This window comes from Felis catus, chromosome E1 (genome assembly GCF_018350175.1).
Source record: "Felis catus isolate Fca126 chromosome E1, F.catus_Fca126_mat1.0, whole genome shotgun sequence".
NCBI lineage: Eukaryota > Metazoa > Chordata > Mammalia > Carnivora > Felidae > Felis > Felis catus.
The window spans coordinates 21,816,713-21,835,620 of NC_058381.1; the positions used below are offsets into that span (position 1 = coordinate 21,816,713).

General features: G+C 50.7%; 1 protein-coding gene across 1 annotated transcript in view; it reads right to left on the minus strand.

The window, feature by feature from the left end:
• Positions 1-18,908, minus strand: part of ASIC2 (acid sensing ion channel subunit 2) — a 1,012,019-nt gene that overhangs the window by 872,168 nt on the left and 120,943 nt on the right. The window lies entirely within an intron of this gene.

An 18,908-nucleotide genomic window follows, 5' to 3' on the forward strand; every position in this document is an offset into this window, starting at 1 on the left:
CTGTGCTCAGGGGAGGATTAAACCTGAGTGTATAGAAGTTTCCTAAGGGGCGCCTGAGTGGCTCAGTCGGTTAGGTGTCCAACTGCAGTTCAGGTCATGATCTCACAGTTTGTGGGTTCGAGCCCTGTGTCAGGCTCTGTGCTGACAGCTCAGAACCTGGAGCCTGCTTCAGATTCTGTGTCTCCCTCACTCTCTGCCCCCCCCCCCACTCATGCTCTGTTACTCTCTGTCTCAAAAGTAAATAAACGTCAAAAAAAAAAACATAAAAGAAGTTTCTTTGCCCCATCCCAACAGTAGCCTCATGACACTGATCCTTCCCAGGAAAAGGGAAGCCCTGTCCTGTTATAGGATTGCTGCATCTTTGTGAACAGGATGGAGAGCCATCTGGGGCCAGAGGGCCTTCTTGGCCCTGGAAACAGACTGTCAGCAGCTGCCTGCCTGGCCTGTGGGTTCAACTGTCCTGGCCAGTCCTTTGAATCATGGAGTGGCATGGAAATTTTAAACCATGATCCTGGCGTATCTGTGAGTCTGTGGGATGTAGAGTCTTGGTGCCTCGTATCCTGGCATCCACCCCTGAGATACTCAAGTGGGGTAGAGGCAGGCAGGCACAGGGGTGAGTTCACAGCAGAGACCACACTGGGCCCAGATCTTCCCTGGGTTGGGTGCTTGACTGTGCCAGCATTAACCAGGGCTGGACAACCTCTTCCCTGGATGTGTCTACCCAATGCTGCTTGGACTACAGCCCCTAAAAGTCTCACTTGCTTGGGTTCTGTCCCAGTGTTTTCAAGATCCTCAGGAAGGTGTTCCCTATTGATGTCGGGAATTTGGCTGGCTTACTGGACAAGGAGGAGAAGAATTCAAAGAGAACTTTCTGGAATCTAGTACCTGGAAACTTTCCCCACCCCCACCTCCTTTATTTTAACCACGAAAGGTCCAGAAAAAGCAGGGCTCTTTTTAAAGCTTCAAGTACCCGAGAGTGATAACAAGAGTTCAAAAGAGGTAAGAGTCACGTGAAGGCCCAGAGACCCACGGATTGGTGAGGAGACCGACAGGTGGACACAGAGGAGACCCTTGGAGAGAGGCAAAGAAGCACACGCACTGCCAGCTAAACACACGCAGGCGGGGACGCAGGGACAAGGGCAGTTGCAGAGTCAGAGGGATGGGAATCCAAGGCCAGAAGAGAGATGTGCAGATCACATGGCCCAGAGCTTCCCACAAGCAAGTCGGTCCAAGGGCAGTGGCGCAGCCAGACCACCTGTGATGGCGTCCAGCCTGCCTCTTACTGCTGTGTGACCGGGGGTTATTGCCTTATCTCTAGACCTCAGTTTACTCAGCTTTAACATGAGGACAGTAATGGAGTCTGACTCACGGGTTTGCTGCGATGACTCAAGGGGTCCGGAACCGTGCCTGCCAGAAAGGCTGTGTCCACAGCCAGCCGCAAGGATGGTGAGGTGCAGGGTGGGACCGTCGGGCAAGTCCTACTGCGTGGTTTTACTTCTCCGGCGGTGCCTGTGCCACACTCCCGGGGCCACAGCGTGCTGGGAGGGAGTGAGGCCAGCCTGGGGTCACTCTGGCATCAGGGTTGGGTCCCATCACGCTTTCAGATGCCACACAAACTCTGCCTCGGGCATTGGGGAGGGACAGGGGTTTAGGATGGCCGAGAGCAGAGGGTCTTGACCCTGCGGGTGGATTCTGCTGTGTAAGTAGGGACACGTGGGTGGGGACCCCACGCCTCTCCCTTCTCCCGGGACTTCTGAATGTGGGTCGCACGTAAAACCAAAATAGAAGAAACGGCAGGGAGGGGGAATTCAAGGGGGAATTCAAGACCCCTCTGAAGCCTGCGGCCCAGGCCGTCAGGGTGGACCCAGGCTGCACTTTCTTTTTTTTTTTTTAATTTTTTTTTCAACGTTTTTATTTATTTTTTTGGGGGACAGAGAGAGACAGAGCATGAACGGGGGAGGGGCAGACAGAGAGGGAGACACAGAATTGGAAACAGGCTCCAGGCTTCGAGCCATCAGCCCAGAGCCTGACGCGGGGCTCGAACTCACGGACTGCGAGATCGTGACCTGGCTGAAGTCGGACGCTTAACCGACTGCGCCCCCCAGGCGCCCCCCAGGCTGCACTTTCTTAAGGACACAAGAGTGAGCACTCACACTGCCTGCTCACCTCTCTCCTTCATTCTCTCCTGCATGAGGAGCCCAGTGCGGTCTACTCGGTGCCTGGCAATGGGTCGTGGAGACACTGCTTCCCTGGGACAGCTCACAACGAGGTCATCAGAGCCTCTGCCTTCCTTGCTTCGACACAGCCAAGCTCCACTAGCCCAGGAGGGGGTGCTCTCTCACCCTCCATGCACAGAGTCCCTTGGGGGAACCAAGGGACAGTCATCAGACCCCAAGCACTCCATGCTGAGTGGGAGCCAGCACAAGATATCAGGGTGGGTCCTACCTGGTTCCTTTGGGATAAGAGGGGCCAGAAAGACCCCGCGTGTCAGGAAAAGATGTATAAACCCACCCCTCCTCCAAGAACCTCCCCCCGACGCATTTTCTCCTCCCAATAGCACTCTTACAGCATAAGGGCTGGTCACGTCGGCCAATGCACGCATGGAGGTTCAGGGATGCCAAGGCCTTTTCTCAAGGTGACATAGCTCGTAGATGGCTAACGTCTCACTTGCAGGGTCCAAATCACATGTTCTAGCCTCACACCCAGACTCCTCCATCCTTGCTCCCTCACACACAACAACAAGGAACTTGGGGAAACTCTGTCTCGTTCAAATGGGCTCTGCGCAGACGAGCTGCTCGGCGCCCCAAGTAACCAGCTCCCCCCGTGCCTATCAGGCCCCTGTCTGTATCGACCGGATGCGGAACAGCCAGGGCCCCGGCCACCAAGTATTCCTGGGATTCTGAGCTGAGCCTCAGCCAGGGTGAGCCTCGTGGATTCTCACACAGCAGCAGCCAGGGGTGTGGGCTTGAAGCCCAGTCAGATAATATGAAAATAGTAATAACTGAAAAACAGAGACACAAAACACAAGGACACTGGGACAAGCATTAGAGGTGAGATCCACAAGCAGGCACAAGAGGCAGGTAGACGGGGGGGATGGAAGGACACATCGCCACCGATAGCCACGTATTTTCAGGACTCAAGAGCCCAAGGACAGTCCAAGTTCAAGCAAGGCTGAGTGGGGAAGGAGGGGCGTTGGCTGAGGCCTGGTCTTCACTCCATTCCTGCCGCTTGGCCAAGGTCGGCTTTCACAGCATAGAGACGTTTCTCAGGTGAGATCAAAACATCCAGAAAGGACGCAGTGGGTCAGAAGAGAGGGGAGGCCAGAGGGTGGTAGGAGACAGGCCTTCACCAATATGGAGATGGGGACCACAGTGGGAGGGGAGGTGCTTTTCTGAGAACTGGGGCCAGGAGGCAGCGGGCTGTGGTGGATGCAGGGATGTGCCCCCAGGCCCCTCTTCAGGAAGAAAGGACTTACTCCCTCAGCTGCCAGGGCCACCGCCTACAGGAAGCCCTCCGCTGCCAGCTCCCTTCAGGCTTTGTCTGCACAGAGCTGCCTTGCTCAAGATCGTGCCTCCTTTACAGGGTGCTCCATCTCCAATACCGATAGGTGGGAAGGTCCTGGGGCCTGAACACCCTGTCCCAAAGTGGGACACCTCAGAAGGCTCATTCCATATTCATACCTCCCCACGGTGTGGATCAAGATGTCCACTGACAGGGCCATGCAGCTCAACTTCTCTTCTGCCGCGGCCCTGCTTTCTGCGTGCCCCCTCCACAGGTGTTACCCAAGAGCATTCCCTTATAAACTGACTGTAGGAATCTCCTTTGGCAGTCTCCTTCCTGGGGGACCCATCCTGTGACACATGGTTAAACACTGAGCAGAAAGCCCATTCTTGCCCGGCCGCACTGTACAAAGAACCTTTAGGGCTGTAATCTCCCCTGACCTTCACGATGACTTGGTAAAGAGGCATTACTGTTCCCACCCAACAGATGGGAAAACTGAGGCCCAGAGAGGTTAAATAGTTGTTTGAAGGTCAAAACAGCAGGTAGTTGGTACAGCCAGGGCTCAAACCCAGGTCTGTTGTGCTCTAAAATGTATGTTCTTTCCTCTGGTACACAACTGCCCTGGGAAGGGAGGGGAAGGAGGGTAAGAAGGAAAGAACTAGAAGGAAGAGGAGAGGAAGGGAAGGGAAGGGAAGGGAAGGGAAGGGAAGGGAAGGGAAGGGAAGGAGAAAGGATCAGCTAACATTTAGCACTTACTCCAGACCAGGCAACATACACACCATTTTGCATCTAATCCTCAAAATTTTATGACGTATATATCACTTTTATCTATGTTATAGATGAAGAATTTGGCTCAGAGAGGTACAACAGATTGTCCAAGGTCACACAGCCAGTAGGTGGCAGAACCTTGATACAAATCCAGTTCCATCTTATTCCAAGCCTGGACATCTTAACCACTACTATTAGGGAGAGTTAGGGCCAACCGGAAGGCCGAGGGACCCCAAGATGGAGGTGTGGGCTAGAGTACTGGGAAGTCAAGGTCCCAGGTGCCTGAGTAGAAGGGAAGCTTGGCGAGATCAACATCCTGGTTCTCCTGGGAGTATACGGGACCTGCTTGAGGGCTGACCCAATTCAGGCCTGGAGCCATCGCTTAGAAATTGCACCAAGCCAATCCCTAGCCGTAATTACCACCAGGCTTGCAGCACTGGGCTGAGAGCTGGAAATAGCTCTGTATTTATTTACCCTGCAATTACATGCTACATTAAATGCTCTGCGAGAACATGGCGATCACCCTGCAATTAACTGGTCCCTGCTTCCTGGGCAAGAGAAGGCTGGAGACAGTTACTGGGTGAAATCAAGTGCTGCCTGGTTTCTTAATGGGCCTGGGGGTCACCTTGGAACTTGTGCTGCTGGGCCTGGCTGGAGGTTGTAGCTCTCAACGGGAGCTCTCTAGCTCCTGGGGAGAGGGGTTCACATCCATCAGACTTTGCTGTGAGTTCTGGAAGGAGCTGGCATATAAGCCCCTCCTTGAGCTGCACCCCACCCTGCCTTGTCTCCTCCACTCCTCTCGGAGCACCTGGTTACTCTCTGTACTTAATTTTTGGAATTCCTGGATCACCACTCCACCAGCTTTGCTTGGGCATATTTACCTTTCAAGAGTCAGCTCAAATATCACCTCCTTGGGCAGTATTCTTGGAAAGAAGATTGCAAACGATAGTGAACACCAGACAGACCTGGGATCAAATACCAGTATCATTATCCAATAGCTGTGTGACTTTTGGCAAGTTACTTGACCTCTCTGAACCTCATTATATGCATGTGTGTGTGCACAGATGTATGGAACTCCCTGACATCACATGCATATGCATTATGTACATATATTAGAACTCAGTATCTTAAAGTTGGGAGCAGATCATAGCAGGATGGAAACAGCATGGTACCTGACTAGTAGGTACACACTAAATTTTTGCCGAATTAATGAACCAAGGAGTAAATCAACCAATCAATCAAAAGTCAATTCGGAGCTGAGAATATGTATGCACCCATGTTTATCTTTGTGGCTCCCCACTTAACTTCCTACACATAAACATGGATCCATGTTATTCGAAAACATAATATGCAAACACGATGGTAATTGGTTTCTAGTTGCCTGGAGATTCCAGAGAACTAGTTTCTCAGGCTGTGCAGATAGATTAAGAATGCCAGCAAAAGGCATTAAGAAAAGAGTTAATTAGATATTTACTACCTCTGTCATTTTCTCCTAATTATGTCTTGGCAAGCAGAGTTTCCTGGATGAGACTTAAATCTCAGTGTCTTTAAAAATATAATAATAAATCAATGTGAAATGGAGTGCTCCCAATAGCCAAAAATGCCCAGGAAAGTTTTCAATCAGTGAGAGCCCCAGTGAGACGGCCTGGCACCTGTTCTGACTGTGTTTGGGCTCTAGAGACCAGATACAGGGCCAGACAAGCCACAGAAGAGCAGAGCTACGTCTGGGTCCTGCCACCGAGGCCGCCTCCGAGTTGGATGGGGGTCACCTGGAGGTCCCGTGGCATCACCTGTTGCCGGTTTCCCACGAGGCACCAGGAGGGAGAAGCCGGGTGTGAAAATCATTGAGCCGCTCTTGTGGCATTTTGCTTGGTTTCTGGATTGAGAAGGCAGGGACCATTTAGTGAGCACCTTCTATGTCAGTGGCTCTGGGCTGGGAACAATCTTGTCCTCGGGGGCATTTGGCAAGGTACGGAGATATTCTCGGTTGTTATGACTCAGGTTGTGCGAGTGGCGTCTAGTGGGTAGACGCGAGGTATGCTGCCACACATCGCCCGATGCACAGGACAGCCCCCGCAACCACAATTATCTAGCCCCAGACGTCAACAGTGCTGAATTGAGAAGCCGCACTGCAGGTGACAGCAGGCTTGAGGCTGGGTGTTTCCATACTGTCTATTATTGATTATTGTCACTCGGTTTTCAGGGCTCTTTGTGTGCCTGTCTTTTCTATTTTGGCTCCTAACGATAAGGAAAACCCGGGCCCACGCACGCTCAGAACAAATGCCCAGGCTTCCTTCGTTGTAACCACCACACTTCCGTGGCTGTGGTCACTCCCATCGAGAACCACACAGCGCTCGCCAGGGGAGGGGAGCAGACGCTCTGGTGGCCCACGGGCACCTGCACATGCTGGCTCTTCCTCTTCTCCTTGGGAAGAGACTGTGCTTCTCTCACGGGTCCCAGGAAGCAGACCAAGAGGAGCCAGGCTGCTGCTACCGCATCAGAGTGACCTGGGCAGGAGGCCCAGGGCATCCTCTGTCTATGAGATAAGCAGGAATCGGGCACCACTCCTGGGCCATTTCACTGTGTTCCATCCCACTCCGTCCAACACACCTACACCATCCAAGCAACTGTTAGGCCCACCTACCGGTTTCTATGATCTGAGTCTCTTGTCTATTATCTGAAGGTCTATGTACATAAAAGGCCCAAAGGGATTTTTCTAGGATGTTCGCTTGTGGTCTCCACAACCACTCTACAGAACAGATACCGCATGTCCTTTCACAGCCGGGGGCGGGGGGAGAGGCTCAAAGGAACTAGATGGTTCACTTAAGGTAACACAACCAGGAAACACTAAAACTGAGGTGCAAACACCTGTCCACTCAACCGCAAGGCATGTGTTCTTGCCGTGACAGTTGGCTGCTGAGCGAGAAGGGTCATTTTTGAGCTTTACAAGAGGGGGGGCGGAGAGGAAAAGCATGGACCATCTCTAACCCTGACCTCTTCCCTGTCCCTAGCATCTGCGTGTCTCCCCACGGGGAGCCAGACGCTGAAAGGAGACTCAGTCTAAGAGCATAAGGGATACCGTCATTTGGGGACTGGTCATGGACGGTATGAATATAGATGTGGGTGACAAACACACAGGGCTCATTGATCTAAGAGGAGACTGAGGCTTCTTCTGAACAGGTGTCAGAAAGAGTTTAATAAAGGCCTCGAGCCATGGTGAGTCATTAAAGGCATGAGGCATGTGAGGAGGACAGACCAGCTTAGCCAGCTCTGGATAGTCTACACTGCAGATGGGAACTTGGGAAGCATGCTATGTAAATTACTGTAAACGTCTTCACATTACCCTCCTCCCGCTGTGCGCGCACACACACACACACACGTGCATGCGCACGCACACACGCACAACTTCTGTCTAATCCAGCATTTCTCAACCCCTGTCCCATAGAGCAGCACTTTGGAAATTCTGTGTGCACGGGAGCTTTGCTGCCTCCACACAGGGCCCAGGTGGGGCCTGCCATTCTGCATTTCTTTTTTTTTTTTTTCAACGTTTTTTATTTATTTTTGGGACAGAGAGAGACAGAGCATGAATGGGGGAGGGGCAGAGAGAGAGGGAGACACAGAATCGGAAACAGGCTCCAGGCTCCGAGCCATCAGCCCAGAGCCTGATGCGGGGCTCGAACTCACGGACCGCAAGATCGTGACCTGGCTGAAGTCAGACGCTTAACCGACTGCGCCACCCAGGCGCCCCCCATTCTGCATTTCTAACCAGCCCCCAGGTGACGCTGATGCAGCGGGTCCACAGGCCACAGGTGATATAGGAAGGCATTAGGATGCCAGTGAAGCAAGACGTGCACAGGTCTTCCTGGAGGCTGAAAGATTCCAGAGGTGGAGCGTTTTGGGAAATGCTACACTACGCTGAACAAGCATCTGGGACCCTAAGGAAAGGAGTGGGGGATAATATGGATAAAGATGTTTAAAAGGCCTTACAGGAAACAAAAGAGGCTTGTTTGGGAGAATCATCATGCTGGGTAAGTCAGATCACATCCCTCCTCTCTCTGCAGCCGGGGATGGAAAAGCCCTCCGGGTGGCCAGCACGGCCCCCAGGACGTCCTGCCTCTCACCACCCTCCCCATCTCCAGGCACACAGGCCTGCTCTGGGAACACTACTAGCTGAGCAGACTCCAGCCCCAAGTCTTTCCTCTGACAGCCAACCCTACTAGCCCCCCAGCCGCCTTCTTTGCTCAAAGGCCGCCTGCTGGAGGAGGCTTTCCTGATGGGCCAATGGAATTTCACGACCTGCTATCCCTGTCTTAATTTGCTTGACCTTTTCTTGTTCCATTTTTCCGATGCATTTTTGCCTTCAGACACAATGCACCCACATACCTCGTCATGTTTATTGCTCATCGTTTGTCTTCCCTACTAGATTACAAACTCCACGGGAGCAAGAATTGCACTGCTGTCACTTTGTTAAGGTTTTCGTTTTTTAAGAAACTTCTACACTCGGCGTGGGCTTGAACTTACAACCAAGATCGTGCCGACTGAGCCAGCCAGGAGCCTTTCATTGCTGTATTGCTAGCACCTACAACCGTGCCTGGCATACAGTAGGTACTCTACACCCCTCCTGAATCAGCAGTTGAGCAACTGCGAGTGCAGAGATCTTAGCAGCAGCGGAATATAGGATGCATCACCCTCCAAAGGTTTTCAGCCACAGAAGCTATTTCTTTCTTATTTTTTTTCGCCCCCTCCGGGGGTGTCTCAGCATGACCACTATTCCTAAATGCACATTTTCCAGGAAATGTTGCTGTAAGAACTCACCAAGGCTCCAGCCCTCATCCATTTTCCTTAGTCCTTCCTGGCCTATTCATATTCATCCCCTGCCAGGTCCCAGGGAGATGGGTTCCATACGTTTATTAGCCACCGTATACATGTATTGTTAAATCTGCAAGAACAGTGATGCTCCCTGCCCACTCTTCTAAGTGCCCACCCCCCCACTCCCGGCACTGCCGGGGTGGGGGGAGAGAGAAGGTACCAGGTTTCACACCAGGCCTTTTAAGCAATAGGTGCTTCACAAATACATATTTAAGCCTCAAAGTAATCCTCCGAGGTGAGTCTTAATCCCCCATTATACAAATGAGAACCAGAGTCTCAGAGAGATTAAGTAGCTCGTACGACTGGGATTCAGATAAAGGTCTGCCATACTTACAGCTCCTACACTCCCCACAACGCCAAGGTGGGGAACCTCCCAGAGCAACGTCTGGCAAGTGCCAAACTGCAGAATCGGAGATGCGTGTCTGTCCAGGGTGTCATCCTTTTTGGCAAAAGCATCAGCACCAGCGACAACAGCTAATGCCCCCTGAAGTTGTGCCATATGCCAATCATTATTCCTTTTTAGAATTTATTTGTTTAAATTCACATTAGTTAACACACAGCGTAGTCTTGGTTTCAGGAGTAGAACCCAGCGACGGGTTCTACACGACATGGGTCCCAACAGGTGCCCTCCTTAGTACCCATCGTCCATTTAGCCCACCCCCCACCCACCGCCCTCCAGCAACCCTGCTTGTTCTCTGTATTCAAGAATCTCTTATGGTTTGCCTCGCTCTCCGTTTTTATCTTATTTTCTTTCCCTTCCCCTAGGTTCATCTGTTTTGTTTCTTAAATTCCATACATGAGTGAAATCATAGGATACCTGTCTTTCTCCGACTTACTTTGTTTGGCATAAAGTCAATCATTATTTTAAGCACCTAACATGGATTTCGGTCTTTTAATTCCCACAACCACATGGCCCTCACTTCACAGACGAGGGAACTGAGGCAGTCGAGAAGCTTCACAAGGTGCCATCTTGCCCAGGGTCACGCAGCTATGGAGCGGCACGGCCACCTGCGCCAGAATCAGGGACAGAGTCAGGCCAGACACAGTCCCGGACCCACCTGCTGCTCCCGTGAGCACCTCACCATGCTTTGATGCTCTGGGCATCACCCCCAGCTCCTCCTTGCCTCTTCCCTCAGTGCCTTCCAGCGCCCCACCCTAATCACGCCCCAGCCTCCGGCTCTGCCTCCCGGCTCCCCGATGCACCTTTTTCTCCTGGCGGGAGGGCTCTGTGGACAGGAATCCGTCCTACAACCTCCCATCTCTGCAACACGCCCCCATACGGTCTTCCCAGGTGATCCACGCTGGGAGCCAGGGCCTGGCACCAAGAAGGCCCTGAGAGACTGGCATTGGCACAGGGGCACCTGAGACCCAGAGGAGCTCTGACTTGCCTACTAAGAGCGCACACAGTTATAAACCTGGACCGGGACGCAGGCCTGGGAATCCCGTCCCATCAGAGTCCTTTACGTCATTTACCAGCCAGCCAGAGTGCTACATAAAAGTGCCGAGGACAGCCCAAGGGTTCCTGCTCTACCTTCAGCGGGCTTATCATTTGTGTTCACGCGTACTTTCTTCACTCACCTGTTGCTTCACCCAAGACATCTTCGGTTCCCGGTAACAAAGTAATCAAAAAGACAATCACTTCTAATGGAGATGAGATTTATTTTGTAAATCAATTGCTTTATTTCCTCCAGGTTGGTCAGACATAATATCGCATTAGTTTAAGGTATACAACATAATGACTTGATATGTGCATACGTTCTGAAATAATGACCACAATCATTTTAGTTAACATTCACCCCCACCCGTTAATTTAATAAATGATAACAGAAATATACTTATAATAACAAACAGAGGTGGGGCGCCTGGGTGGCTCAGTCGGTTAAGTGTCCAACTTCTGCTCAGGTCATGATCTCGCAGCTCGTGAGTTCGAGCCCCGCATTGGGCTCTGTGCTGACAGCCTGGAGCCTGCTTTGGGTTCTGTGTCTCCCTCTCTCTGCTCCTCCCCCGCTCATGCTCTCTCTCTCTCTCTCTGTCTCTCTCTCTCTTTCTCAGAAATAAACACCGAAGAAAAATTTAAGAAAAATAAACAGCAGTAAGCACTTAAAAAATAAAGAACTATTCAGGGTTCTGTGACAGCGTACAATTTGTGAGGGAAGCAAGAACGAATGTGACTTGGCCTGGGAATCAAAGAAAACTGCCTGGAGGAAGTGGCATTTGAAGTGAGATACAAAGAACGGTAAGAGTACATAAGGCAAGAAGAGGCTTGAGAGGGAGAGCATGCGCAGAGGAAGGCCCTGCGGCAGAAAGACTAACGCCGTCAAGATTATCAGATAACCATAATATAGTATAGAATGTATACGTAACACATAAAGTACAAGGCTCTCTCCGAGGAAAGCAACAAACACTGAGTGATTCCTAGATGTCAGCCGCTTCATCGCACCCATTTCACAGCTGGAGTAACTGAGTCTTGGGAGGATTAAGACTTGTTTGCCAAACAAGTGCGCAGACCCTGTTGATGTTCCACACCGATCGCACGCATTCCTCTTCCTCGTGCCTGTGTGCCTCTTTCCTCCAGCTGTTGTGGTGGTTTTCTCGCTTCTAATGACCTGCCCCTGCTACTCCCTTTGGAGGCCTGTCCTGGGGTCACTGTGTCCATTTGCCACCGCTCTCGGAGAACTGTAAGGTGCCTGGGAGTTAAATGCCCCTGGAGTGTCCTTTCAACAGTGATGGCCAGGAGCAAGAGGCCCACAGCACTGCCTAGAGCGGGGACATGCTAGAGTTCCCTGGCGGAGTCAGGCTCAGCCAGGCCCTGGCCCCAAATTGTTCCCTTGCCTCACATTTCCTGGTTCTCTGGCCTGCCTTCCCCATCTCATTGGATTCTCCTGGGATCCCTTCTTAATAAATCACTCAGACAGGAAGTCTCACCTCAGAGACCGCTCCTGGGGAACCCGACCTAAAACACAATCCGCGTCTGTCTGAATCTGAAGCCCTTTCTCTTGCTAGGAAGACAAGATGATTCAACAGAGAGAGGGGAAAATGAGTTAGTAATGTTAATAGGGAGGAAGAGGAAAGCCCCAGAGAGTTAAGGGAATGGTTAAGCATCCAAGGATGCGTAGGTTCTAACCTAGTGGAGAAGGCAGGCCTCCAGGGTGCAGAGGGTGTCATTATGGAACAATGACAAGGGTGATAGAGGTCCCTCCAGGACAGAGGGAATCCGTGCCATCTGGGTGGAGGCGTGGCATGCAGCCCTGTGAGGGAAGGCAGGGCCAGGCCAGGAAGGGGTTCCTCAGGATCAGGCCAAGGAGAAGTACGAGGTGGAAAGAATGTGCTTTCTCAGTAGCCACGCCTAGGTTCCAAGGCTGCACCCACCACTTCCGGGCACCAGGGGACTTGAAAGAGGGAACTCAGCTTACTGGGCAGTGAAATGACGTGACCTACTTCAGATGTTTGTTTTGGGGGTGAAATAAGAACAGCACCATGGAAGCCCCCGGCCCATTACTAGAGATTCACACTGCGTTTTTTTGTGTGTTTGTTTTTCCCTTTCTCTCTCTCTCATTACAAGAGCTCAGGCTCATTTCTGTGAGAGGACTCAATGCAAAGACTTCAATCCACAGAGTAAAATTTTCAAAATCACATTTTAGAGAAACTCAGATTACAGTGGAACGTGTGACAAGCTAGAGACCTGGAGACCGATGAGATGGTTGCAGGAGACCTCTGGGTTTGGTCATGAAACCTGACCTAGGAAAGTGGCAGCGGGCACAGGAGGACATCTACAGAGACGCTGGCAAGGGCAGCGAGTGAGCAACTGGCTTGAGGAAATGAAGGACAGCCAGGGACCCAACGGGATTTGAGGTTTTGAGCTGGTGTCTGAATGAACAGGGATGAGAGAGAGAAGACATACCTGCTTGAGGGTGAAGGTAGGGAGTTGGATTTGATGTATGTTGAGCTTAGAGTAACATCCAGACAGGGGCGCCGGGGTGGCTCAGTCGGTTAAGCATCTGACTCTTGGTTTTGGCTCAGGTCATGATCTCACAGTTCATGAGTTCGAGCCCCACGTCGGGTTCTGTGCTGACAGCACGGAACCTACTTGGGATCCTCTCTCTCTCTCTCTCTCTCTCTCTTTTTTTTAATTTTTTTTAATGTTTATTTATTTTTGAGAGAGAGAGAGAGACAGAGTGTGAGCAGGGGAGGGGCAGAGAGAGGGAGACACAGAATCGGAAGCAGGCTCCAGGCTCCGAGCTTCCAGTACAGAGCCCGACGCGGGGCTCGAACTCACAAACCGCGAGATCATGACCTGAGGTGAAGTCGGACGCTTATCCGACGGAGCCACCCAGGCGCCCCGGGAATCTCTCTCTCTCTTTCTCTCTCTGCCCCTACCCTGCGCACACGTGCTCACATCTCTCTCTCAAAATAAACAAATAAACACACTTAAAAAATTAATGAAGTTAATCTGGAAATCCAGAGAAGCAACAGCATTTGGGCAAAAGAGCCAGACAGACCTGTGTTCAAATCCCCAGCCCTGCCGCTCACTAGCTGTGAGACTAGCTAAGTATCAGGACCTCTTTGAGCCTCTACTTCCTCATCTGCAAAAAAGACAAGACAAATACAGGTTGCTCTAAGGACAGAGGCAGGCAACATCGTCTGGCAACTCGTAAACTGTTAGGTCTACAATACTTTTTTTTTTTTTTTTAACGTTGATCAAGCAAATGGAAAGGAGTTGTGAGGTCAACCTCAGAACTAATATTGTAGATTCCAAAAGCACTGAACTGAAGTGGAAGGCTGAGGCATGAGCATAAGGTGAGATCAATTACCTTTTGGAAGAAAATGTCCTGTCAAAGACCGACAGGCACCAAAGATAAATTTTCAGCTAGTCGGCTACTTCTGTTTTCCCATAAGGAGAACAAGTCCATTCAGTTGTACAAACATTTATGAGCCAGACGCAGTGGAAATGGGGACCCTGAGATGGATAAGGCACGGTTCCTGCCTTGGGAGGACTCACGGTGTCTTGGAGGGGACAGACATGTACAAAACCAAACAAAGGGCGATGTGAGAAGAGTTACATCAGAGGCCTGAGCCACGAGGACTGAGGGTACACCGAGGAGGGAGTGATTGATTCCGCCGAGAGGATTTTATGCGGAAATAGCCAGAACGCTAAGATCTCTCCCAAAGCATTAAACACGCGTAATCATTTTTCAAATAAATTAACCGTGAATAATAGTACTCACTTAATTATTAATTCAAAAATGATGGTTCAAAGACGAGGAACAAAACCAAAAACCCTAACCCCAAATTTCTAGGTCATCATGGTATAAATGAGGAGGGAGATACAAGAATCCAGGTCTGCAAGTGTAGGGTCCCCTAGATTCCAACTCGAACAGCCTCTAAGCCACACGGGTCCTCTGTGATGCGGTTGACCAGGGCTGGCCGCTAAAACAAAAACATCCACCTGCGCTTTATGAGTTCATGGATATGAGGCCGGGTGTCAACACAGAGGAAAAATATCGTGTCCCTATTAACTGAAGCAGCCGCTGCAAAGACCAGAATGATGGACCTGGAAGGAGCCTTATAGGTTCAGCTAATTCAACCCCCTCTTTCCGCTTTCCTGATAAGGAAAAGGCACCGAGAGGGGAAGTCATTCACACAAGGTCACCTAGGTGTGGAGAGCCAGGACAGAGTCCAGAGTTCCTGATTCCTCACTGAATGCTGTAAGACACCATCTGCCTCTCGAATGAATCAATGACTCCAGATCCTATAGGGTCCGTAACGCCATCAGCACATGCACACATGCGCACACACACACACACTCCTAAAGTGACCCTCAGTGGGCCACCACATCCTTTGTATGGAATAAGGGTCTGCCATGCCCTTGGCAAGAGCCCACAAGTGTGACGCTCAGAACCAGCCCATGGAGTCCGGCCTCCGGGGGATGACAGTCCAGCCGGGAAGGATTCTTTAGTTCACGGACTGCTGGTTTCCCCCATGTTCCCCAAAACAGCCTCACCTGACATTCCCTGCCAACCAAGGCAGGAAGTTCTGCTAATTTCCTTAATAACTTAACAAGATTATCAACCACCACCCTGTGGGCGCAGATTTGGTCTTTCCTTTTGGTTATGGGAACGCATCCATTTTTCACACAATTATAGCCTGAGAGGATCATCACTGGGGCTGCCAATCGTGGGCTTATTAGGAGCAATTTAGACGTGAGATTGGATTTCCTTTCTGCACAGAACTTTTTGTTCGAAGCGAATGAACTGGTGTTCCTCATTAATATATTAATAAAGTGTTGTCCAAGAGGTGTTTGATCTTTAAGACCGGCCCGGTGGTGGAAGAGTGAGAACACAGGTGGGGGTCCTGGCTACCTGTTGCCCCTCTGTACCATCCAGCCCTCCATTTGGGTCTCCGGGCCTGTTTCTCATAGAGTTGGGCGGGGTCGGTTGTTCAGAACCGAGGGCCCACAATGCAACAGAATGATGCATATTACCGATCTAATGCCTCACGGACTAACTAAATTGTGACTTCTCTCCTCTTGGGCAAAACCGATGTCTTCTGAGTGTGAAACGCCAGTTAGCTCAGCCTGGTCTGATGCTCTGTCAATGACATCATGGGGATTTAGAGAAAAACAAAGGGAGGGGGGCAACTGAGGAAATTGATTTCTAAGGTCTGTCTCTGGTCGACTGTTTATTCATTGAAACTCAGCTTTCCTGACCCTGCCAGGCTGAATTTGCTTCCACCCCTCCAGCACTGCTTATTTGGGATTTCTGCTGTGTACACATAGTGCCTTCTCCCCACTGGGCCATGCCTACCTTAAGGATGTGGGGTGAATGCTGGTTATGGCTCTACCCAGGAACGTGCGAGATCCGGCTCACACTGGTTCGCTAGAGCCAATTACGTGCATTTCTTCCAAGTTCAATGACTTATTGAAACCAGTCATGATGGGAATATTTACAACGGGGAAATCGAAAAACATTACAAAGCAGGACTTGGTTTCCTCCCAGAAAGTAACTTGTTAAATATTTACTAGCACATCACTGACTATATTCTCACTGTTTAGGTTTTGGGGTATAATAACTGCATGGTTGAATTTTGATGAATAAATGAATGATCAGAGTCAGAAAACCTGGGAGCTGATAGGTTTCAGGAAGGCCAAGCTACGTGTACAAGTGAGACAGAAAGCTGCCTGGGTAACTCGCAGGAGGGGTATAAATGAGAGCAGAGGTTTTAAACCTCGGCCGTGTACTAAAATCTGCATCTCAGTCCTGAACCCCTGGGGTGAATCCCTTGAACATCGGTATTTTCTAAATATCCCCACGTGATTCCGTAACATGGCCAAGTTTGAAACCTACTGGCTTAGAGAAAATTCCTGGACTAATCTTAGCCCCTCAGGACACCCATCTCCCAGCACCCCAGGTGTTCCCTGGTCCCTGCCATTTGAATACGGGGAGCTTGAGAGTCAAGTCGAGGGATGAAATTTCTCGGGTAGGTTAGCGGCCATCCCTCTCATCACAGGCTGGGTCACAAGGAGGTTCTCCATGTATGGTTTCGACTTTTTGGCTCATGTCCAGGATGACGATTTAGTTAGGTGGCCATTTAAAAAAAAAAGCACCTCAACTCCGCGGAAAAGAGTTCAAAAGCCACAGCCCAAAGACAGTTTCCCTGCAAGTGGCTAGTGCATGCCCATTGTCTCCACCTCCCCACACTTGAATGCCACTGCCAGTCCCTTTGCTGCACGCTACATGTCGGCTGTTTTTCTCTCTTTAAAGGGCCATTACAAGCACCACCTTCTCTTTGAGGGTCTTCTTGATCTCCAGAGCCATCAGCAAGACACGGAGGCAAAAGCATGGGCTCTGGAGTTCAACAGACTCTGAGTTCAAGCGCCAGTTCTGCTTGATAGCTGTGAAGATTCAGCAAGTCACTCAGCCTCCCCGAACCACACGTCCTGCCTGTATAAAATGTGGTTGGCAAAACTTAGAGAAATTGACAGAACACATCTGGATGTGTCTGGTATCATGGAAACGGGAGAGGACAGAACCATGCTGTTTCAGTCTCATCAGTCCTAACCTCACTTGCCATTTATTCTGGCTGCGTCATACCCCTCTCTGACCCTCGGTCTCCTCCTCTGGAAGTGATGGAGTCCGACTGATGCTCTGCATGGGCCTTTTCGGTTCTAGAGGGACTTCGTGTCTCTGCCTCTCACCCGGCATGTATCTGCCTTCTGTGGTGATTGATCTTTTTCTACATATGACCTGTCTCTCCAACCAGATTAGGGGACCCCAGAGAGCAGTGAATGTGCCTTATTAGTCTCTGTATCTCTAGAGCCCAGAAGAGTGCCCTAAACTTAGGGCATTTATCACATTAGACTTAGCTCTCTCCTGCTTTGTGGGTGCCTCATCCAATGAAGGGGCCAGCCTGAGCTATTACAACGCTGTCTGATGCTCCAGCCCCAGGGGTCTGTGCCCCCGCAGGCCTGAAACTACTGTAACTGCTTGTAAATGGCTCAGTATGTGTCAACTGCCGGCAGGGACCTGTGGATACATTTCCCAAATGGTAAGAAGAGCCACGTAGTAAATTACCAATGGATCAGCCATGGGACTGGATAAATGTTCTTTCAGATGTCACCCACCTGGAATGATGCATGTCCTTTCGGACACCGTGTGGTGTCACCTGGATGGGGCCAAAGTAAACCACTGGAAGTCACGCCATGCTGTGGGGCCAAAGCCCCATCCCATCCTTGGACCCCTAAGTCACGAGTTACACTCAGCAGTCTCTCCTCAGTAATTGCCTCTTTCCCTAAGTGATGCCAGAGCCGATGCGTTTTTTATTTCCCCTTAAATGAGGATTTGCTAGCGGGCCTGTATTTTTTTCTCGCCTAATAACAACTGACAGCAAAGTGTGAAATTAGCTATAACAAGCACCAAAGAGTGAATTTCGCCAACTCCCAAACAAGCTGAGGAATCAGTAGCGTGGCCTCAAGATGTAGTGGTCTTCCTGACCCTGAGCCCACCAGAAGGGGGTAGGGCAGTCTCCTGGCTCCAGACTCCCACTGGATTTGGGGGTTGAGAAACTGGTGACCCTACAGCTACTGGGAAAGTTCACTGAGGCCAACACCGGCCCGTTTGATGCAAGCATCCCAGAAGATTGAAGCAATACAAAGGAAATACGGCTTGTTGACGTGAGGTTTCAAACAGTGCTCTCTGGAAGGGCTGGTCTGTATGTGTGATTTCAACTTTTTATGTACAAGTTCAAAAGCGCTGGAGAAACAAAGGAGATCCAGGACGTGCCAGAGGACTCCACACTCCTCATAACTACCTTGCCCGCTAGCTGTGTGGCCTCAGAGCAGGACTGCTAGCGAGGGCCATGCTGGCCAACCCCCCCTGTCACAAGGCCATTCTGTTCCCAGAGGTGACAATACCAAGGGCTCCCGCTGGGGTGGTGCAGCCCTGGCAAGGAAATTTTCTCTCTCTGAGTGTTAACTTCCTCATTTGTAAAATGGAGACAATATTGCCATATTCACGGGACAATTGGGAAAATAAAATTGGGCAAGTGTATGAATTAGGTCATTTTCCCATCCTCGCTGCAAAGCCCAGTCCTCATGTCCTAACTAACCCTTGAGGCTTGACACCCAGAGCATGACAGAGGGACACTCTCCTCTGCCTACTCCTTGTCCATGTCTCCTGCCTCACCCTGACCCTGCCCCCCACTCTTCAGCATGTTCCCCGGCTCCTGCCATTTTCTCTTTCTCTGACTCAGTCCCACTCACAGCCTTCTGAAAG